This window comes from Helianthus annuus, chromosome 4 (assembly GCF_002127325.2).
Source record: "Helianthus annuus cultivar XRQ/B chromosome 4, HanXRQr2.0-SUNRISE, whole genome shotgun sequence".
In the NCBI taxonomy this organism is placed as follows: Eukaryota; Viridiplantae; Streptophyta; class Magnoliopsida; order Asterales; family Asteraceae; genus Helianthus; species Helianthus annuus.
In genome coordinates this window covers 178,077,998-178,103,621 of record NC_035436.2, presented here as the reverse complement: position 1 = coordinate 178,103,621, position 25,624 = coordinate 178,077,998, and positions in this window count along the sequence as shown.

Below are 25,624 nucleotides of genomic sequence, written 5' to 3'. Positions count from 1 at the left end.
ACTTTCCATGTTTGTCAACTTTAGTCCTTTATTCTGTATTTAATACCACGTGTAAACTCAAGACACGTGTTAATACATTATTGGACGCAAAATTTCGAGGTGTTACAAAAACAATAAGAGTCTCACATTACATATTATTAGTAAACGAAAATACATAGCACTAAGAAAATGGCGGAGCTTCCTTTGACAGTTTGCCTTAGCTTTTCAGCGGCTACCTTTGCTGCCTTAGCTTTTCAGCGGCTACCCTTGCTTTATTGTTTGGGTCGGTCTTGAAACGCTTTGTAAACATGTGGGTGTGCGTATGCCAGGGAAGTTATAAAAATGTGTTTTCATGTCACACGTAACACGTGTTACGTTGTACATGGGTTTCATGTCACATGTAACACATGCATGTCCGAGAAGTTCAAACTATAACACGTGTTAGTTGTGTTGTGCTGCAACATAAACATGGTCATGATCCTTGAGTATCTAATCCACGTTTGACGAAACCAACGGTCCCGAGAATTGGATCTTATATCCCTTGTATCCATCACCGCCCTAATAAACAAAAAGATAAGATAACCGTTAAGTCGTTCACCAGACATAAATATTAACACATTCATAGCCAGAAAATCTTTTTTCTCAAATAACATCACAAAAACAGTTACTATTCAGATCAAAAGCCCCAAACAAAGCAACCAAACCAACAAAAAACAGTTACTATTCAGATCAAAAGCCCAAAGAAGCAACCAAACCAAGCATAACTTTTTAACACAAAAATAAAAACCTGCAAATTAATCTTACACAACTGAAACAACAACTAACAAAGTACACAGAACTAAAAACCTGCAATTAATTCATCATACATATCTCTAGTACATCGTCATACCCTAATACATGTCTCTATAACATGTTACTATGGTTTAGCTGTGAAACAGGAGTTCAGACTATAACACGTGTTACGTTGGTTGTGCTGTAAGACAAACTTGGCTTAGCTGTGAAACAGAAGTTCAGACTATAACACGTGTTACGTTGGTTGTCCTGTAAGACAAACTTGGCTTTTCGTTTCTAAAAACAGATGTGCCGATTATTAGACGTCTAAAAATAACAAAATCGGGCATGTGTTAAACACGTCATAACTATAATAATTTAAACTGTATGGCTATGTCTAATAGGATAAAGTGTAACATGTATTAGGGTATGACGAGGTAAAATTAATCAGTAAAACTAATCACATGTTTAATAAAATTAATCAATAACACTTGTTTAATAAAATTAATCTTACACAACTGAAACAACAACTAACAAAGTACACAGAACTAAAAACTCTTTAACATATAATCAATAACACCTTACAATTTCAGCAATTAATTCAGAACACCTAATCAACAATTAGTAAAATTAATCACATGTTTAGTAAAATTAATCTTACACAACATTAACAAAAAAAAAAAAACCCTCACAGATTTAACAACTCTTAACACCTTACAATTTCAACAAATTATTTCAAACAAATCACATACAAAACAATAACCAAAATCTGAAACAACATATACAAATCATATTTTATATAAACTAAAAAAGTGTAAAAAAACTCATAAATATTCAGATCTGAAACAACATATACAAATCATATTTTATATGATCTCAAGAGATCATCGACATCGGTGACCTTTGAGCAGTAGTTGATGATGGCAACATTCCGATCTGGTGCCATTTTGAGGATGCTACGGACCCACATGGTTCTTCAAGGAATAAAGTATAGCCATTTGGGTTGAATATATTCAGTTCCACATCTGAATATATGGGTTGGGGTTGGGGGATGGCGGTGGTGGAGGGGCAGTGGTGGCAGTGGTGGGGGTTGTGCAGCGGGGGTCGGCCGATGGTGGTAAAGGTTCAACGGTGGTGGGGGTTGTGCAACAGGGTCGGAGGTGTTTACGGTGGTGCCGGAGGTAAAATACTGATGGTGGTGCGGTGGTGATAATGGTGGTGGTGCGGTGGTGATGGTGGTGTGGTGGGAAAAAAAGATAACGACGAGGGAGGGAGGTGTATAGATCTGGATATGAATGTGAATAAGTGTGTGTGAGAGAGGAGATGATATAAAGGAGAAAGAGGAGATGGTATAACATGTCAGGAAGAGAGAGAAAGAGCAATGTAAAAAGACCAAAATACCATCTGTTTTGTCATCTATATATGAAGGTGGCTGGGACATGTGGGCAATTCTAGACCATGTGATGGGTTTTCAAAGTTTTTTAAAAATCTAAGGTTTCTTGTGTAGCATTGCCCTATATATATATATATATATATATATATATATATTTGAAATAATAAGGCATTTAATCAAAGTTATCAACCCCGCCTCTTTCTCTTTAATTTGTATCTTGACAAACCCTAGCTGCTTCTCTCAATCGATCACCTCTCATTGAAGAAAATCTCTCATCGATCAACGCTTATCCTCTCAAACTCTCACTAGTAGTTGCTGAAGGTTGAAACCCTTCCTTCCCTCTTTGTTCTCCAAAGTCCAAATCAGTGGCAGAGCTAGAAGAAAATTTTAGGTGTATCCCAAAAAACTTTTACCTGGACCCGTCCGTGAGAATTTGAGGGCCCCTATGCGGTAGGGGTGTGCATGGGTCGGTTTGGTTCGGTTTTTACCATTAAGGCATTAACCATAATTATGACCGCTAGTTTCAGTTATGAAGTTTCCTTAACCATAACCATAATCAAACTATTTTTTAAAAAATAAAATTGTTAAGTGTTTAATATTTTTTATAATAAATCGTATCTAAAATCTTTTTCTTTAATTTTATATAACTAGAGTTTAAAAATTGTCGTGTTGTTATATCCGTAGAATCTTATAGATAAAAAATTTCTTTATTTTTATATAATATTTCTTTACATTTAAAGTAAAAAGACAATTTATTAAATCATATATTTAAAATAACTATTTCAATGTTTTTTCTTATATTATTTTCACTTTTAACCATTTTTATTGTTTAAAAAAGAACCACCAACTACAATTTGTGAAAAATTGTGGGTAAGGTAAATAATGATAAACAAACAAAGGTAAAAAAACAAATAAGTAATAGTTACAATAAATTGTCAATGAGGTGGTGGTGTAGTGGTATGGGAGAGATTTGGTGTTCTAAGGGATTTAAGTTCGATTCTTGTTCTCCCTATTATTTTTTGCGGGACCTAGTGATGATAGGAGACTAGGCGAGTAGGCGGAGATCGCTAGTTCGATCCTTAAACTGAGCGGGTTTTTACCTCACCGCATTGTCGTGCCTTCAGGCGAGTGTTCACGGGCTTCGACCATAGGTGAGAGTTTTTCCCGGTTCGAAGATAAGTGTATCCTGATGTGGTGAATTTTGTCAATAGCCCATTTGGAGTATTTATTGGCCGCTAAAAAAATAAAAAAAATAGTTAAAATAAATTAAATGGTTGAATGTTAATTGAAGTTGACTAATAGTTACAATAAATTAAATGGTTGAATGTTAAATAAAAAAATAGTTACAATAAATTAAATGGTTGAATGTTAATTGAAGTTGACTAAATGTGACTTTAGAGATTATAATAAATATCGGGTGATTCTGCTTGTGGCACGATGATACTTCAGTGATCTAAATTTATCGTTAATAAAAAAAGTGTGGCGCCTGTTGCCTTTGTATTCATCATCCCAAAGCTCATATTATTTATATTAATTAAATATAAATTCACCTTCTTCATTCTTAAACAAGGTGTGTCGCTGTAATTCTGGTGACCGGAAAATTTCGTTTTCGTCGACCGGAAAATTTCAATCCATCTTAACTTCACCTACACTTAGGGGTATCCAAGCATTTGTTTAGGGGTATCCCATTAAATAAAATGGAGATTAAGAAAAAAATTACACCACGTTAAGAAAGTTGAGGGGTATCCTGGGCTACCCCTCGCCACCACATAGATGCGCCCCTGGTCCAAACCCTTCCTTCCCTATTCTGAATCCTTCACTAGGGACTTAACAATGTTGAAGCGGCACTGAGCTCATCGATGGCTCTGTTGAAGGATACCAAACCTGTGATTGTTAGGGTTAAAACAAAAAGAAAGTTACCGATCTCCACTCGAAGCTTGTTACGAGTTTATTTATGGTTTTGCAATTTACAAAGTATACTTGTGCTAGGATTGAAGTTTTGATGGTTGTTTCGACTTATGTTTTGGTCTAATTGGGGCTAGAAATCAATGACAAACCAATGAATCGGCCATTGTTGGAATTTTAAAGCCATCTATAAATGATTCAACTTCTAAATGTGTGTTATGGTGTTTGAGTTTTTGTTCATAAACTTACTTCGTGTGTGTCATGTTGTGTTGTGTCTTTCGTGTTACTCAAGAGATTATATCTAATCGCATTAAACATGTGGTGTTCGTGTAGCACGTTTATTAATAGGTATGTGCTCATGTTTAGGTTATTGACACGTTTAATTGCCATATATAAATGTATTACACCCATATCTAATATTTCATGCAAGTTAACCATAAATGTTTGAAAAAAAAATGATTTTACTTGGAACGAAAATTGGTACTTAATAAACCAACATTTAACCAGTTGGTAAATAATAATCCTACCTACAGAATTGGTATATAATAATCCTACATTTTAACTTGTTGGCTTTGAACGAACTTCTCTTAACAGAAGTTAACAGAGGTTATGTTTTTGATGATGTGGCTAATGGGAGGTTATGTTTTTGAAGATGTGGCTAATGGGTGATGACTAAGCATAGCTTATGTGTAAATAACACTACCTAGTCTTGAAATTACCATTCTAACCCCAACCCTTATAAATCAGCTTCTTCGATCGCATAAACCCTAGAACACCCGATTCAAACAAGATGCCTTCTTCATATTCTTCAAACACATCTCAATCGCATAAACCTAGGATTTTTAGTGTTGATTTGGAAGACAATGTGTACTGCCATCATTACCGGCTGGCTGTCAGGAGGGTTGCAGGGCCTCGTAGTTCAAGAGCAGGATATGAGTTTTATGGATGTCTACTTTGGCCTGTAAGTTTAGTAATTCTTTCTTCAATTTTTCAATTCTAGCAACTGACAACATTATTAATTAATTGTATTAAACCATCCTCACAGAGAGAGGATTGTAAATTTTTCATCTGGAAGGAACAGGTGGATGAAACACTATCATGTGGGGTGAACATCAGTTAAACAAACAGGCACATAATCCAAAAGAATGAAGCATTGGAGATGAAGCTTTCGAATTTGGAAATGGAGAAGTTGATGTTGGAAGAAGGAAACAAAAAACCGAAGCACAAGTTGAAAGTGTCAAAATGCCCTACTAGCCCTTATGTGATAGTATTAGTTCTGTTGTTTGTTTGTTTTAAATGCATCTTTGGTCATTGAAGTGTATCACAATTAGGGAACTGAATATGTAATGGTTATGTAATGTCTTTTGAAATGTAATGGTTATGTAATGTTCTTTGAAATGTATTGAATGGTAATGGTTATGAAGTGTCTTTTGAAATGTATTGAATGGTGATGGTATATGACCAAATGTACAGGTTAATTTACCACTTGAATGCTATATGACCAAATGTACATGTTAATTGACCAAATGCATGCTATGTGACCATATTGACCAAATGTACATGTTAATTGACCAAACTAATTATACCATTCCATTAAATATCCAAAACATTACAAACATCCATTTGTTTAAAACATTACAAACTGAAATTAAAGGAGGCATTCCACCTACAAAACATCCATGTGTTTAACATCACATCATCAAAACATTCATATCATGCAAGGTGGATAACTCCTTGACTAGGCTGCTGAGTGGACAGAGTAGATTGCTGAGTAGAATGCTCACTTGGTGTTATTTTCCTTGGCCTTCCCCTACCCATGCCTCCTTTTGTTCCAGCAACATCAACAGGAGTACTAACCTCACCAGCCGCATCTTTCCTAGGCCTACCCTTTCCCCTTCCCCTTGCCCTTTTTGGTTCACTAACTACCTTATCCTTTTCTGGACATCTTCTTTTGTTATGTTCCTTGCTCCCACAACCACTGCAAGTCATTGTCATACCATGCCTGGTCAGCTTCCCTGGTTTCTTTGGATTTTCATGTGGATCATTTTTCCTATTCTTCTTTGGTCTTCCTGGGCCTATTTTAACAGGTGGGGGGTCCAATGGAAGGTCAACTATAGGCTAGTATTTCTCTGATGGTAAGGGAGGTATTGTGTAGTCATAAGCTTTCAGGTACATCTCCTTTTTATAGCTTTCATGAACAAATTCCTCAGCCTCCCTACCCAAGAAACCAGCAACAGCACACATATGGTAACATGGCAACCCTGTCAAATCCCACTTCCTACATGAACAACTCTTGTTGTCTAGATCCACAGACACATCATCAAATCCCTTCACCTGAAACAGTGTGGCACTGTATGGGAACACTTCACACCTCCAAGCCCTATTCTTCTCCCTATCAAGCTTCAGCTGAATCCTAGGACAAACAGTCACAGTCTTAGCCAACATCTGCATTTTCTTCCTAGCCAACCTTGTCATTATTGCAAGTCTAATATCTTCTAACATGTTTATGATATGCTTTGACCTTGACTTAATGATAAACCCATTGAATGTTTCTGCCATGTTGCTTACCACCACATCTGACTTTATATCAGTGCTTAGATAGCATCTACAGAAGTACCTTGGGTTCTGCTTAATAAATGCTTCAGTGGCTTCGGTTGAAAACTCTTTCATTTCTTCTATGGCAGCCTTGAAAACTGGTTCACAATATGCTCTAACTGCCTTCCAAAATACCTCCTTTAATTCATCACCCTTGTGTTTCTTGTGCCAGTTTGCATATATATGCCTGGCACAATTTCAATGTTCAGCCTTTGTCCAATGTGATGCAACAGCATTCAGCAACCCCTGTTAAACATTAAGCTAATTAGAACATGTACATCCATCAAATATAAGTTCAGATAAACATTAGTAATTGGTTTTATACCTTTTGTTGATCAGATACTAGAGTCCATCCATTACCATCATCAGTTACATCCAAGCACTTCTTCAATTCATGCATAAACCATGTCCAACTTAGTGTATTCTCTCCTTCAACCATTGCCCATGCAACAGGGAACATTTGGTCATTAGCATCTCTACCTATTGCTGCTAATAACATGTCTCCTAGAAAGGTTTTCAGAAAACAGCCATCTAAACACAATAGTCTTCTACATCCAGCTAGAAAACCTTGCTTCACCCCATCAAAGCATACAAATAACCGGAAAAATACCTCAGTGTCTGATGTGTAATCATCATGAAATTGTGGTGGTACCGTTAGAAGTTCAAATGTTGATGCTGGGTTGGCAACCCTCAATGCTTCAAGATAAGAACCCATCTTACAGTAGTGCTCTTTCATTGACTCATGCAACTTCCTATGTGCACTCCTCTTTGTGTTATAAGCAAACCAATTATTTACAATTACCCTGTACTTCTCCTTAACTGCATCTTGAATCACCTTAGCTGACAGATGAGGTTTCGCTTTAAACACTTCCAAAAACTGGTCTGCTACAAATTCTGATGTTAGTTGTCTATTCTTGGCCATGTTTCTCTGACAAGTATGAGTGCTGGTATAACACCCCGTGTTTCGAAAGTCAAAGTCAAAGTCAAGATTGCAGTCAAAGGGAGACAAGATTGCCAATTTCGATCTGTCACTCCTTGCTCAGTTCCTGTTTTGACTTCTTTGACTCGTAGATATTCTATTTTATGCTTAACGTTAGTTGTATTATGTGGAGTACTTATTAATAATCGAGGTTTATTCAATGATAATCACATATTTGATCGCTTTATCGCTTATCGCTATCGCCCTCGCAACTCGAATTACGCATTTTGATTATTGTTATATGTGTGTGTGCCTTTTATGTGTTACTTGTGCATGTTTATTTTATGATGAGGAGATTAATCGAAACGCAATCGAAACTCAATCGCAATCGAATCGCAAACGCTAAACGCAAGTGAGTTAGGATGATTGTATGTTAGATATAGTAGTTGGGATTAAAAGTAAATTGAATTAGAAACTCTATCGCATCACAACGCTCACAATCGCAAACGAAACGATAAACTTGTCGCACCGAACACTCGAACTAACTGGCCAATCGACCAAGTGACCAGCCGATCGATCAGTCGGTCGACCAGGCTGCCACTCGATCGATCCACCATTTCCACTTTGGGAAACCCTATAAATATCCCCTGTCACCATCAAACTTTCCACTTTTGCTCTGTGATGTTCGACTGGCGCTCTTGCTTACTTTTTTCTCCGATTTCTCGCAATTCCGGTGAGATCTCAACCTAAATCTTGTACATCCTTGATCTACACTTGATTCTACACCTTTCTATCTTTTGAATCTTAACTTTTAACCGTGAAATCACTAGATTTGAGGTGCTCTAGGATGATGTCATCATGGTGTTCTTAGGAACTTCATGTTTTGGCTTCAATCCTTCAAGAACAACTTGGATCTAATCGATTTTCACATAAAAAAACAAAGATCTTCCATAGATCTAAACATATTCACGGTGAAAAGGATTGAGAGAAGGTTTTCCAACTTTCTTTCAACTCTTTTACACTCAATGCACTCAAAACCGATAGAATCGGAGCTTGTACCGACTTCCTACTCAATCTTGTAGTTGTGTTGGTTCGAGATCTGGATTCTATCCACAAGACTACTGATTTCGGGTTAAACATGGAACACCGTCTCGAACAGTTTACTGGTTGGATTTGGGTGATTCCTGTCCGATCAGGATTACCAAGTATTGACAAGGTTTCTGTTGCTTAACACGTTATTAAAACGTCTCGATAAAACGAGAAACTATTAAAACAACCAAGTGTAAGACGATCAGAACGACCAGAACGGAATGCCGTCTGATCGGACTACCGTCCGATCGGACTGCCATCCGAACGGGTTGTCACCCGATCGATCTACACCTTGGTCCCACCCTTAACTTTTGTTTTCAAAACCTTTAAGGATGAACATTGAACGAAGGGCTGACTGATCGGATTACCATCCGATCGGACTACCACTCAACCATGTAATGATCAGACTTCAACACTTAAACAATTTTCAACATGTTCAATACCAACGGATTGCCACCCGATCGGACTACTATCCGATCGAATGACAAACTGCGGTGAACTTGTTCTCACTAAAGTGTCCAACCAATCGGGTTGTCGACCGATCGAACGTCCGTCCGATCGACCGACCTGAAAGGTAGAGGTACTTCGGTGTTTTCAAAATACTACAACGAAAACTTCAAAAGTCAAACCATCATACACAAACACATCCTTCCCAAAGAAAGTAACCATCCGAGAGGACTGTCACTCGAACGACCCGCTGTTCGATCGGACTACCATCCGATCGAACTGCTGTCCGACCCACTTACACTTTGCATCGTTTTACGCGTCGCTTATCGTTAGGCTATCGTTCTAATCAGGCTAACCTTACTCTCTAGCGCTCCCTTCAATCCACCAATCGCTGTGAGTATACTCGATCCCTTTTTGCTTTATGCACTTTTGGATGTTACATACGTTACTTATTCCAAATCACATCGAACACACTACGTAAGACTTTTAACGCTAACCGTTACCGCATTTATACGTGACTTAATGAATGCTTGTTTGTTATGTTTACACATGGAATGCTGTCTACCTGCCTTAGCAATGATAGTACTATAGTTTGGACTCAGCACCTGTTCACTCAGGGGTTGTTAAGGATAATTAGTTACATGGCTCACAGTGGTGAGTGTGTATCGCGAACTGCCTTGGGCAGTCAACCCGCAGTCATTGGTATCGATAGGTTCATGTCGATAACTAATATGCCTCATTACACACTGTGTACGTGCTGGTTATGCGTAATCGATTTCGAACTCTATTATATCTATTAAACTTGTATGCTCACCTTTACACTATGTGTATTGACTTTTACTTTAACGTATGTGACAGGTGCTTAGGATGCTTATTTGCTTACTTTGCTGTGAAATCGAGGCTAGGAAAGACCTAGGTCAACAATAAACAATTGTCTGTAATAAGAATCTAAGTTGTCGGAACAGAACAATTTGACTAGATCTTTTCTGTAATAATTGTATTATCATTTATGACATGGTATGGGACGTGTTGCTTTAAATATTTGGTAAACATAGTTGTTATGGAAAATTCTGGACAATCTGTTTCGCTCAGTGCCGCGCCCCGATGATTCCGCCATCGGTTGGGGTGTGACAGCTGGTAACAGTTCTAACCAAATAACAACCCTTCCTATCATAAGATGTAGCATACACCTTAAATGGACAATTTTTGCTGCAACTCACACCTATCCTACCATGCCTTTACTTATCACTGATAGATACTTTCAGATCTTTACCATTTGCTACTGCATACAGCTTAATTGCAACCTTGAAAGCCTCTCTACTAGCAAATCTAGTTCCAGGCACCCACTCCCACTTAGTCCAGTCTGTACATTCGGTTGCAACTGGCACATTTACCTTGTGTTTCTTACCAAGGATATCATCATCTTCACTTTCACCTGGGGAGTTTACTTCACCTTCAGAATCCTCATAACTACTGTGGTCACTTGCTTGGTCACCAGTTCCTTGTTCTGTTAGATCTTGCAAGGCATGAACTTTAGGTGCATACAACAACTTGTTTAGTAATTCATTCTTCAATTCCTCATCTTCTTGTGTTACTTTTCGAATAGTTGCAACAGATTCTTTGTACTCATCATCATCTGTATCTGCGTCTGAACCAACATCATCTTCAACATCAACTTCTACACCAACATCATCTTCTAAACCAGCATCATCTTCAACATCTTCTTTGTACTCATCATCATCATCATCTGTATCTGCTTCTGAACTAACATCATCTTCTGCATTTGGTTGAGTGTTTACTACATCAACATCTTCCACTACTGTTGGTGTTACAGGTGGTGTAGGTGTGACAACTGCAACCCTTCTAGCTAAGGATTTGGTTAACTTACCTGTAGGTCTGGAAGTTGTAGCCACTGCGCTAGGGTTTGTTAGTGGGCTCATCTGGGCTATTTCTTTGGGCTTTTCATTTGCCTTAACAGGCTTAGGAGCAACAGAACCACCATCAGCATAAATGTAAAGCATACGGCTGAAGTCACCACCCAAACCATTTAACATTTCCATTACATCATTGTAGTTCTTCAGCACAACTAACCCATTATCCAATTTCTTTCCAAGAGGTAAGTATTGCAGTTGAAAATCATCTTTTTCATATGATTTGAAATCCATTACAAAACCGGTTAACTCAAAGTATGAAAGTTTATCAATCTCAACTTCAAAATAGTCAAATAACCCTCCTACATAACTTATTTTTTCCCCTTTTTGTTGAACATACCTCCATGCCATAGCTGTACCAAGATACGGTCACGAGCTGCCATTAAACCCTACAAAAGGATAAAACGAGATGATCAAAATTACATTAGAAAATGATAATGATGGAACTCGTTAATGGAGAGAGTATTACCTGAGAGAAGGTGAAGATCGCTCGTTGCAATGAAGGTGAAATGAACCGTTCGATACTGAAATTTTTAGGGTTACAAAGTTAAGTCAGATTTTATATAGGGGAGGTAGTGTTATTTACACATAAGCTATGCTTAGTCATCACCCATTAGCCACATCATCAAAAACATAACCTCTGTTAACTTTTGTTAAGAGAAGTTCGTTTGGAGCCAACAAGTTAAAATGTAGGATTATTATATACCAATTCTGTAGGTAGGATTATTATTTACCAACTGGTTAAAGGTTGTTTATTAAATACCAATTTTCCTACTTGGAAATGGTTGAGTTTTTTTAACCTAACCGATACAATTTAGACGTCGTATAGAAGAGTTTCCAACATCATTTGTACACCGTGAATTTTAATACGTGTATAACTAAATATTAATATAGAAGACAAATAAAAGATAACACCACAATGCCATTTCAATGATGTATAAATCACACACCCTTCTTTATATATCATGTCCAGACAATGTTTTTGAAGCGAGGTTGGCTTAATCATTTTGAAGACCTAAAGCAACTAAGGGGCTGTTTGTTTAGATTTTAATGAAACTCTTAATGATTCAGTCATTTTATTGGTTAAGCACTTAATAGTTCAGACTATTTGTTTCGCGAGCAGATGTCTAAATGATTCAGACATTTGCCTCTGAATGGTTAAGCATTATATTGAGTCTGAATGGTTAAGACCTCTTATCTGAATTGGTCAGACATTTGCCTCTGAACGATTAAGCATTGTACTGACTCCTAATGGTTCAGTACTTAATGATTCAGAGGTCTAACTAGTTCAGTACTTACCCATTTAGAAGTTGCAAAACAACCCCTAAGTGAGGTCTTTTTTTGAATCTCAGTATCATCAACCATGCATGAGAACAACAGATCCCCCCCCCCTTAATAATAATAATAATAATAATAATAATAATAATAATAATAAAATTTAAAAAATGTTCAATTCTTCAACATACTCTCTCCTACATTTGTATGTTTCTCTTCAATCTTATTCTTATACATGCTAGTCTACATTTCTCTTTCTTAGGCCATGTGTTGTGAAACATGTGAAGGGGCGCTAAGGACTGTTATGGACTGAAACCATTATAAGGTATGGACTTGTCCCACATTAGTTGTATAGGCAACTAATGTGGGTTTATATTGTCACACCCCTACCCATGGCGGATTATCGGTTGGAGCGAGATAATTGTTCATAGCTCTTGACAACTATTAAAGTTTAAATATTTATTCATATCCAATACATCATAACTCATAAAATAAGTCCGATTTATTCGACCAAGGCATTTCCTACGTGTCTTCATCCTCCTCTCGTCAACCTAATTTCCTATATCATGTGTAAAACAGCTTTTGGGTCAACATAAGTTGGTAAGTAATGTTAACATGCAAAACACGTGTTAATAAGGTACAACAGACAATAGACAATCACTATTCACATGCAATAAACAAACACCAAAGATAGCATAACCCATGATCATCCGCATGAGGAAAGGGTCAACCTAAGAATAATGAGGCGATACTGTTGGGATTGAACCCTATCAGATGAACAAATAATTAAAGCCAAAACTGGATCAGGTCAGTGGATCTAGAATAAGCAGATGTTATGTATACAAGTCTCTCCCCTTGAAAGTGGTTTCAACATCTGCTGACCTCCTATCTACTGATTGTACAAAATGCTAACCTACAAACTGCTGATCAAGTAAAAGTCTGATGGAAGACTAAAGCTCTGCTGTTCAATCTACTGCCTTGAGTCAAGCTCTGCTGATCATGACAAGTACTACTGGGTTCACATCAGTGGAAGGATGCAGCAGTAGTTTAGATGTCTTTATGTAATAAAATGTAATAACAGTAGTTAGCATAGCAGAGGTTGTATAGATCAGAGGTTAGAGTTTGTTAGGAGGTTAGATGTCACTTTCACGGTGACGTCAGCTTAGATGCTTCAGTGGTTTGCTCGTGCCTATAAATAGAAGAGTGCTCTGTACTGTTCTATTAGCTCTTTCACCATCTTCTTCCTGCACGAACAAATGCTGTGAGCTCAGGCTGAGGGGGAGTTTGTTGCATACTTGCAAATTGTAATCGTTGTTGAAATTAAATTCAATCATTCGGTTCAATGTTAAACTTGTATGTTAAAAGCAATTCTCCTGTTTGATTGTGAAAAGTTTGCTTCCATCTTAATTCCGCTGCACAACTCATTCATCTTCATCTTAACTCAAACGTAAAACACAATCAAAACCAAACTCAGATCCTAACAATTGGTATCAGAGCTTGGACAGTCAAATTTGATTTAACAATCATTTTGACATAAATAGTTCAGCTCGCAATCATTGATACTGATAGTTTGTTCATTTTGTTTAAAAACAGTGCAAGGTTTAATCACCATTAAAGTTGATTAATCAGTGCCTGTAAAACAACCAGGATGACGTCACAATCACAAGATGATAAAAATAACATTGGCTCTCTTTTCAAACCACCCATGCTTAAACGTAATGAATGCAACATCTAGGAGAGAAGGATGGGTCACATCCTTGCTCAACAGAATACTGGATGTTGGAGGTCTGTTGTTTTTGGTCCCCATGTTCCTATGGTGCCAAGTGCTGAGGATGCAAAGAAGTTCGTACCTAAACCAACTGAAAACTATACTGAAACTGACTTTCAAAAGTTCGAACTCGATGCCAAAGCATTTAGCATCCTAGCATCTGCATTACCCAATGAAATCTATGCTGGGCAGTTACATTGTAACAGTGCCAAAGAGTTATGGGATGTATTGAAGGAACAATTTGGTGGGGGGGGGATGGAAGAGGTTACTGAAAACAACAGGGAAATTCTGAATCAGCAGTATGAAACATTTTGTCACATCAAGGGTGAATCATTAACCCAACAGTTTGAACGTTTTAGCTGTCTCATTAGTGAACTAAGGCTTGTTAAAGTTACATTTCCAAATGCAACTCAAAATAGCAGGTTTCTTAGATCACTTCCCGAAAAATGGGACACAATTGCTTTTGTCACTAGAAATTCAGCTGAGTTCAAAGATCTGGCCCTGACCCAACTCCATGGTAGATTCCTGACTTATGAAAGGGAGTTAAACCAGAAAAGGAAGTTGCAAGAGTCTGGTAAAGTTGCTGATGATTATTCATTTGGCAGCACAGCTCTTTTTAGTCAGGAAGAATCTGGTAGCAGTAGTAAGGATCAGAGTTATGATCATTTTATTGACATAACTGCTGGTGGAAATTTTAACAACTATGATTCTCACTCTGCAAATTATGCTTTCACTGCAAACTGTGAAAATTAGGTGTCAGATAACTTGTGCTTTGAACTTAATGATTTGAAACATTTTGATCCCACTGACTTAGAAGAGATGGACATTTTACATCAATTGGCTTTGCTTAGTGTTAGAACAAGCAAATTCTATAAAAGAACAGGGAGAAAATTCCCAGGGCTTCATGGGAATTTAAAGGTGGGGTTGGATAAGTCAAAAATTAAGTGCTACGAATGCAATAGGCTACGTCATTTTGCTAGGGAATGCAGGAGTCAAACCACTGGTCCAATAATTACTCATCCCAGCTCAAAGCCTAGACCACAACAACAAAGCACTGTGCACTATACCCAATATACCCCTGCAGCACATGTTAACACTGCTCACTATGTTGCAACCCCTGTGCCTGTGCATTATGTTCAAACCACTGTTCCACAAATCCAGAATGTTCAAGCCCCTGTTCCTCAGGAACAAGTGTAACCTGTTGCACCCCAACAAGCTGCTCCAACAGTGGTACAACCAGATCAGCAAAGATTTTTCACTCAAGGCTTTGTTGATTGGAGCAGTATGCCTGATGAACTTGGTGATGAAAATTTTGCTCTCTATGCTTCTAATGATACTTTTGATAATGAATTTTGTTTGATGGCTTTAGAGACAATACCAGAAGGGGTAGAAACTGAAGGTGAACGGCTAAGTGCTGAAACAGTGGATGAAGTTGCTGAAGCAGTAGTTACTGCAGTGGCTGGTGAAATAATGCTGGGAGAAAATTCAGAAACCCTGATTGAACCACTGTCAGACACTTGGTCCAAAGGGAACAAAGAGAAAGAGGAAGAAAAGAAAGCAAGTGAGAAAGAAATTAGTGCTGATGAAGAAGGTGATCATCAATGTGATTGTGCCATGATGGCTGCTGCTAAGGTAACACCTCAAGTTCTTGAAAAACTGTGTTAAGATAAATGCATAATTGCATTTGTTAACATTAAAGAGGTAAATGAAAACCTTAGGGATAAGGTCTTATCTGATGAAGTCAAATTTGAAAAGTCATTAAAAGAACTTAAAAACAAATTGGCTGAAAAAGACAAGGAAATCAACAGTCTCAAAGAAGAGCAAAGCATAACCAAGACTCAACTCCAAACTATGGTAGAAAAATACCAAGTTTGCAAAAAGGAGTTGGAATCCACCCAAATTACTTGTGAAAAATGGGTGGAATCTTGTAAAGGTTATGAGGTCATGCTTGAAAAACAGATTAAGAGCAATGTAAAATTTGGTGTTGGTTTTAGAAAACATGATGAAATTGAAAACAATGCTTCCAAAGAATCTGTTCAAACCATTGTTGAAGTTATTCCCACAAACAAGGATGGCCAAGAGGTTAAAATTACTGACAAACTTGGTAACAAAATTACTCTGGAAAGATCTGTGGGATCCTCAACTGTTGAGGAGACTGAGAATTACCAATTTAAACCCACATGGTCTGATGAGTGTGACATCCTGGAAAACTTCAAACCAATGGATTTCACAACCACTGATGGTGTAAAAGCTCCAAAAGCGAAGGTCATTCCTATCAAAGATATCCCAACAGTGGTTCAAAACTCTGTTGCTAAGGAATCTGAGAAAAGGATGTTTTGTGATTTTTGTGAAAAGAGAAATCATCTAACAAAAGACTGTTTTCATCTAAAAGCATATGATCTAAACAAAACATGTGTCATTGTACCTGCTGAAAGCTGCACCATCTGTGGTAAGAATAACCACAAAACTAAGAAATGTGTGTATCTCAAAAACTTTGATGAGAAAAAGAATGAATACACTGCAAAAACATCCTTAAGTTCATCAACATCATATGTGAAATTCACCAAGAAACAACCACTGTTCGTCCCTGTCCAAACAGCGGTCACAAAACAGCTGAATCAAACATCTGTTCATAGAGATGTTCAAGTGACTGATGCACCTCCTGCCAATCAGTTCAGGAGAGGCAAAGGACAACCATCATACCAAAGGATCCCACATGTTTATGAGGCTTACAAAAAGCCCTCTAAACCAAGAGTGAACAGGCATCCTTTTGGTTATCAACAGGTGATTGGCCAAGACCCCAACAGTGGTTAGAGAAAAACATTCCCAAAAATGTTCAAACCCCTGAGCTAACCACTGTTCATGCATCTGCCACCATCCCAGACACTGTTGAAACCCCATCCAAAGCCTTATTGGCTTTGGAAACCCAAATGAACTAATCCTTTTACTTCATGTGCAGGGAGCTTCTGCATGCTTAGATAGCCTTTGGTATGTAGATAGTGGAGGCTCCAGGCATATGACAAGATGTAAAGCCCTACTCAAAGATTTCAAAATCCATGGAGGGGGTGATATATCCTTTGGGAATAATAGTAAAGGGAAAGTTCTGGGGTCTGGTACAGTTCAGTCTGGAAATGTAAAATTTGAAAATGTCAATCTGATAGACAATCTGAAATTCAACCTCCCGAGTGTTTCACAAATAAGTGATAAGGGGTAGGGGTCATTCTTCACAAAGGAGTGTTGTAGGATTGTTGGACCAGAAATGGTTAAAAAGATTGAAGCAATAATAAAAACTGGAAAAACAAAACTTGTTGCTCAAAGAAGTGGCAATGTTTATGTTGTTGATATGTCAAAAGAGTGTCCCAGAACTGATGCCTGTCTGTTCTCAGCTGCCTCTAACAAAGAGACAGAACTTTGGCATAGAAGACTGGGGCACACAAATCTCAAGACAATCACTGAAATTTCAAAAAATGGCCTAGTAAGAGGCTTACCACAAAAATTGTTTTCATGTCCTGAGCATTGTGTTTCCTGTTTAAAAGGAAAACAGCATAAAAGCTCCTTCAAGTCCATTGAAGAGTCCAAAACAACCCAGTGTTTGCAAATGCTGCACATGGATTTGTTTGGCCCAGTTCAAGTCACGAGTCTCAAAAGGAAGAGATATTGTTTGGTTATTATTGATGACTTCTCTAGGTTTACATGGACTTTCTTTTTACACTCAAAAGATGAGACTGCAGGCATTTTGCAAGACTTTGTGACACAGGTTGAAAAGCAATTTGACCTTCCAGTAAAAGTCTTCAGGAGTGACAATGGCACAGAATTAAAAAATAAGGAGTTGGATGCCTTCTGTGTGAAGAAAGGGATTGTAAGGCAGTACAACATCCCTAGAACACCAGAGCAAAATGGGGTAGTTGAAAGAAAGAATAGGACTCTGATTGAAGCTGCTAGGACCATGCTTGCTGACTCAGGTTTGCCTTTGACCTTTTGGGTAGAGGCAGTAAACACTGCTTGCTATGTCCAAAACAGAATTTTAATAAACCCCAGGCACAAAAAGACTGCTTATGAAATTCTGTATAAAATCAAACTACTGATCTCATACTTTAAAGTATTCGGTTGCCCATGTTTTATTTTGAATTTAAAAGATTCCATCTCAAAATTTGCAGCCAAAGTAGATTGTGGTTATCACCTGGGATACTCAACCACTGCCAAGGCCTACAAAGTGTTTAATACACGGACCAAAGCAGTGGAGGAGACTTTGAATGTAAAGTTCAATGAACTTTCATCAATGAAAATTCCAGCAAATCCTGTTGTTTTGTTTGATCTTGATAAATTCACTTTTGAAAATACTACTATCAAGACTAACAGTGCAGGTCCATCAGAGCATTCAACACCAGACTATGGGTATGAAATCATCATCCCTCAAAATTCTGTCAAAATGGGAAGAGCAGCAGATGTTCAAAACAGCTGTCAAAGCTCAACCACTGCTACCTCAATAGTTGTTGGTCGAAGTAGCCCATTAACCACTGCTTCCACAACATCAAACACTGCTGACAAAAGTCCCCAAACAGTGGATAAAAGCCAGCATGTGTCAACACCATTACCTTCTATTCCACCACCTTTTGAAGCCACTGCTGGATCATCAAAGTCACCAGCAGTGGTTAGCTCAGATGATACACATCTGCAGCCTTCACCAACAAATGCCATCATACCATACCAAGGAGATTTAATCTTCTTGAGATCTCATCCACCTGACCAAATAATTGGCAACATCAATGAAGGGGTGCTCACAAGAAGCCAAACCCAAAACATTTGTCTTTTTGCTGGCTTTCTATCACTCCATCAGCCAGTCAAGTACCAGGAGGCACTGAAAGACAATAGCTGGGTAGAAGCCATGCAAGAAGAGCTCCAACAGTTCAAAAGACAACAAGTATGGGAGCTTGTACCACTGCCAGACAATGTAAGTCCTATTGGCACAAAGTGGGTCTTCAAAAACAAAACTGATGAAAGGGGCATTGTTGTCAAGAATAAGGCCAGGCTTGTGGTTCAAGGTTACAGACAAGAAGAGGGCATTGACTTGATGAAACATTTGCCCCTGTAGCAAGACTTGAAGCTATCAGATTATTTCTGGCCTTTGCTGTCAACCACAACATCAAGGTGTATCAAATGGACATTAAATGTGCATTCCTCTATGGTAAGATTCAAGAAGAGGTTTATGTTTGTCAACCTCCAGGCTTTGAGGATCCATTTAATCCAGATCATGTCTACAAGCTAAATAAAGCTTTGTATGGCTTGAAACAAGCACCAAGAGCCTGGTATGAAACTTTTTCCAACTTTCTACTCTCCATTGGTTTCACTAGAGGAAGAATTGATAAAACATTGTTTTTAAAATAGAGAGGGAAGGATTTGATGATTGTCCAAATTTATGTGGATGACATCATCTTTGGAAGCACATGTAACAAATGTGTGAGGAGTTTAGGCAACTCATGACAGCTGAGTTTGAAATGAGTGCAATGGGTGAACTCCAGTGTTTTCTTGGTCTCCAAGTAAAACAACTGCAAAATGGCACTTTTATCCATCAAGGCAAATATGCCAAAGAACTTTTAAAGAAATTTGATATGGATGATTGTAAGCCATGCAGTACACCCATTGCAACCAATAAATTAGTCATGTCTGATGAGAAGGATGATTTGGTTGATCAGACCTTATATAGAAGCATGATTGGGTCTTTATTGTACCTAACTGCATCTAGACCAGACATCATGTTTGCAACATGTGTCTGTGCAAGATCCCAATCAGCCCTTAGAAAGTCAAACCTTATTGCTGTAAAAAGGATATTCAAATACCTCAAAGGTGCTCCCACACGTGGTATCTGGTATCCAGCTGATGGTAAAATTGAGCTTTCAGGTTTCTCAGATAGTGACTTTGCTGGATGTGACAAAACAAGGAAGTCCACTTCAGGAGGGTGCCAATTCCTAGGCAATTGCTTAGTGTCTTGGCAAAGCAAAAAGCAAGCAGCTGTTTCCACATCCACTGCTGAGGCAGAATATATAGCTACTGCAAGCTGTATAGCCTAACTGCTCTGGCTTCAAAATCAGTTGCTGGATTTTGGTATCACTGCCTTGAAGACACCACTCATGTTGGACAGCCAGGCAGCAGAAAATATCATCAAAAATCCAGTCTCTCATTCAACCACCAAACACATTGACATCAGACATCACTTTGTGAGGGATTGCTATGAAAAAAGGTTTGATTTCTCTGCATCATGTTCCAACTAAGGATCAGCTGGCAGATGTGCTGACCAAAGCATTAGACACATCCACCTTTGAAAGCTTGATCTCTAGGATTGGCATGCTAAACATGGAATAACAGGCAAAATCCTATTTTTCTATGAATAAAAGCATTAAAATGTTTTCAGAAAATCAAAAATGCATCCTTAAAAATAGCTAAAAATGAATTTTTCATTAAATCCTTAAAAGTCTGCCATATCCACTGATGAGTTCAAAAGTCTGATCTACTTCAAAAGTCTGTCCACTACTGAAAGTCATCCCATGTTCCCCTATTCCTTGATAAGCACTGTTGTTCAAAATCAGTGTTGTATCCACTGATGTGCTATCCACTGATAGTAGTAATCATCCACTGTCCTTATTACCGTTGCAACCACTGCCTTCATCAGTAGTTTTCATAAAAGTACTGTCCTTCGCTTCATCAGGGGATGGCACGTGGACAGTACATAGTGGTCAGACCTTTTGTAACCGCTGCCACGTCAGCATTCACTTTTTCTCCATAAAACCCCCTTTCAAAACCACAAACAGGGTTTTACTGTTGAATTGAATTCTTAAAAATTCTCTTCTCAAAGCAGTTTTCATCACATTTCATCAAAATTCTTTCACAAATCTCTTCGATCGTCTTCTCCAAAAATGACTAAATCGAAGTCTTCCGCAAAATCCACCACAAAATCATCTTCCAAAGAAGCCTCTCAAAAGGCTAAACCCACAGAAATTCCACACAAACCTTCTCACAATCTTCTGGGTCTTCTCACAAAACCCGGCACCACAGATGCTTTCGATTCCATCCTCGATATGATCACTGCTTCAAAGTACAAAACTTTGTTAACAGCAGATGCACCAATTTACTTGACGACCCAAAGAGAGTTTTGGAAAAATGCAACCCTTGAAAAACAGGGTGAGACTGTCACTACCATTAACTCTTCTCTAAAGGGTAAAGCTATCAAAATCACACCACAATCCATCTCGAAGTCTTTGAACTCAATGATCAGGAAGGTAAAAATTCTTTTCCCAAAAATGAGTTAAAAATTGACTTCATTGAAAGAGGGTATGCAGATACAATGATGAAGAGGGATACCTTACAAAAAGGTTACTTCCCTTCTGCAACAAGATTTTTATTCCATACCCTGCTAATGTGCGTTTCAAATAAAACAACTTCTTTTAATGAAATACCATTAAAAATTCAAAATCTGGGATATGCTATTCTTCAAGATGAAGATTTCAATTATTCTCAGGAAATTTTTAAAGATTTAGTTAAAAATGTTGAAAATAAGTCATTCTTACTGTTTCCAAGATTTCTAAGTTATTATTTTGAAAAGAAATTTAGTAAGGATGATATTTTTGAAATAAACCAAGGTGAATCTTTTCAAATGCACAGCTTAACTGCTGAAACTTTTACAAGAATGTCAACACCTTGCAAAACACAAGCAGAGATGCCTGAGCAGAATTTAGCAGCTCCCACTGCTCCTCAGGTATCTGCTGCTGAGTCCACTGCTCAAGGTGATCAAAGTGGCAGAACAACTGCTTTGAAACCCACACCTACAATTCCTAAAAAGCCAAAACAAAAGAAAATTCATAAACCCCCCAAACCTATAAAAAAAGGCAACTCTGGAGGATGAGATACCAGAGCAACTGCCTGTGACAACACAAAAGTCACAACAAACCTCTGCTACTACTTCCTCACAGCAGTTGGTAGAAATATCTCACACCATGGCTGAAACTCCTCCTGTCTCTTCTTAAAAAGAACAGGTTGTACATATAGGGACACCACAATATGATGCTCTGGAATCACTTGCTTCCATCATCCACAGCCCAATGCCCGGGGCAAATTCTCTTTCTACACCACACCTCACATCCACAATTCCCACACCAACTAAACTTTTGTTTGATGCTATTGATTTGAACCAGGCACAAACCAGTCCTTCTCAATCACCTGTCAATGAGAATATACTTCAACCATTGACTGGGTCTGATGTATCAATCATAGTTAACCCACCAACAATGCCTGAGGAGGTTACACCCCTTGAGTTACAAGTAACTCTTGGTGGTAATACAAGTGAAGCAGCCACTACAAGTGCTGAACCCACTGGTTTGCATTTGGACAGTGGTTACATCACTAACACTTCCTTGGAGGCAATTCCTTCCATAGCACCTCTGACATCCACCAGTGGATTTGTTTTGACCACTGGCAACATCAAAAGGTTGTCATTTGTTGAAGGAAGAAGACCCCAGTACCAAGAAAAAGGGGCATCAGTGGTTAATGTTTGGAGTACACTCCCTACCTCAACCACTGATAAAACCACTGCTAGTGGGAAATCAGATGATCCCATTAAATTGGGTGATGGTTTAAAGTACCTGGAATTGACGGCACGTGTTGAAAAATTGGATACTTCGGTTGCAGAGATCAAAGAAATGCCGCAACAGTTGTTAACAGTACAAAAGGTGCAATCCACTGCTGTTCCACCTCAAGCACCTGCTCCACCACAAGCATCTGCTACAAATGAGCTATGGAACTTCTTCCAACCTTTTCTCCAACAACAACAACAAATGGCTGATCAGCAACATGCAAAACATGTCCAAGAGCTGAGAAACACAATGGAGTCTAGGTTCAAGAACACACAAGCTGACATCAAGGCTATAAAGGCCCATCTATTGACAACCACTGGCACTGCTCCTCCAACTGTTCGATTCATTGATCAACTGCCCCCAGATAATGCCAAAAAGGGGGAGAAAATTCAGGAGTGGAAAAAGAAGGGTATAGATGATGGTTTGTATGTTGAACCAGAAAAGGATGTTATGGCCAGAAACATTCCCTTGCCAGATGGTAGCAAAATGGTTGATGTTACCCAAAATGCACTTGATGAAGGAGTAGCAAGTGTAAAAAGGGACAGAGCGGAAAAGGATATGTCAAGATGGAATGAGGAGAAAAGAGCTTACATGGAGCTGAATGCGCAGGGTTGTTCTAGTGTTCTTGAGGACCTTGACATCCCGGTCCGTGATTTCAACTGGTTCCTCGATGAATCGCAACTGTTCGTCGATAGTGAGCTCCTTCAAAGGAAATATGAGGGTCTCATCTGACAGACACTTCTTCAGATTCGACACGTGGAAAACGTTGTGAACTGCACCGAGTTCTGCTGGTAGGTTCAGTTTGTAGGCCACCTTGCCTATTCTTTCTATGATCTCGAATGGTCCGACATACCGCGGATTGAGTTTGCCTCGTTTACCAAAACGAACTACACCCTTCCAGGACGAAACTTTGAGTAGCACTCGATCCCCAACTTGAAACTCGAGTGGTTTCCTACGCTTATCAGCGTAGCTTTTCTGACGGTCACAAGCTGCCGCCATGCGTTGCCGTATCTGTGAAATCTGTTCAGTAGCATCAACTACCATTTCTGGACCTGTGATTTGGCTATCCCCCACCTCTGCCCAACAGAGAGGTGACCGGCATTTACGTCCGTACAATGCATCGAATGGAGCGGCTTGGATACTGGTATGGTAACTGTTATTGTATGAAAACTCCACTAAAGGGAGATGCCTTTCCCAGCTGTTGCCGAAATCAATAACACATGCCCGAAGCATGTCTTCTAGGGTTTGAATCGTGCGCTCAGACTGCCCATCCGTCTGAGGGTGATATGCTGTGCTCATGTCTAATCGAGAGCCAAAAGATTTGTGCATTGCTTGCCACAGTTCTGAAGTAAATCGTGCATCACGATCCGAAATAATAGAGGTTGGCACCCCGTGCTTTGAGACAACTTCCTTGAGATATACGTCTGCTAGAGTGGAGAACTTGTCCATTTCCTTAATAGCCAGGAAGTGTGCAGACTTTGTGAGTCGATCCACGATCACCCAAATGGTATCATTCCCACGTTGAGATCTAGGCAGGCCAGTAACAAAATCCATGGAAATTTCTTCCCATTTCCATTGTGGTATCTTGGGTTGCTGAAGTAGGCCTGATGGTTTCTGATATTCCGCCTTGACTCTCGCACAGGTCAAACATTTGCCGACATAAGTTGCAATGTGGGCCTTCATACTAGGCCACTAATACGTTGTCCTGATATCGTGGTACATCTTATCTGAACCAGGATGTACCGAGTAGCGAGACTTGTGTGCTTCATCTATCACAAGTTCTCGTAAACCGCCATATAGTGGGACCCAAATACGCCCCGTTACATAGTAGTCGCCGTCTTCCTTCTGTTCTAATCGTTGCCTTGAGCCGCGTAAGGCTTCAGCCTTGACGTTTTCTGGTTTCAATGCTTCTATCTGAGCATCTCGTATCTGTGCAGGAAGACTGGATCGGATAGTGAGCTGCAATGCTCGCACGCGTCTAGGAATGGTACCTTTTCGACTGAGGGCATCAGCCACAACATTGGCTTTGCCTGGATGGTACTTGATGCCACATTCGTAATCGTTCAGTAGTTCGACCCATCGACGTTGACGCATGTTCAATTCCTTCTGCTTGAAGATATGCTCGAGACTCATGTGATCGGTGTAGATAGTGCACTTGGTACCGTACAAGTAGTGTCGCCATATCTTAAGCGCGAAAACAACAGCTCCCAGCTCTAAATCGTGCGTCGTGTAGTTCCGTTCGTGAACCTTGAGTTGGTGCGAAGTGTAAGCAATAACTTTATCCTGTTTCATCAGTACACAACCAAGCCCCTGTATCGATGCGTCACAATAGACCACAAAATCGTCCGTGCCCTCTGGCAAGGAGAGGATAGGTGCACTGCAAAGCCTATCCTTTAAGTGCTGAAAAACGGTTTCCTGAGTATCACCCCAACGATAAGTGACACCCTTCTGTGTCAGTAGTGTAAGCGGCTGAGCAATCTTTGAGAAGTCCTTGATGAACCGTCTATAATAACCCGCCAAACTCAAGAATTGGCGTATTTCCGTTGGCGTACGCGGTGCAGGCCAGTTCCTGATCGAATCTACCTTTGATGGATCAACATGGATCTCATCCTTGTTTACCACATGGCCGAGAAAGTGGACTTCACGAAGCCAGAAGTCGCATTTTGAAAACTTGGCGTACGGCTGTTCTGATCGAAGAAGTTCCAAAATAAGTCGTAGATGCTGCTCGTGTTCCTCCCGACTCTTGGAATAGATCAGGATGTCGTCGATGAAGACAATCACAAACTTGTCTAAATAAGGCTTGCACACTCTGTTCATAAGATCCATGAAGACTGCCGGTGCGTTCGTTAGCCCGAATGGCATAACTAGAAACTCGTAGTGGCCGTAGCGAGTTCTGAAAGCTGTTTTGGAGACGTCCTCATCCCGGAC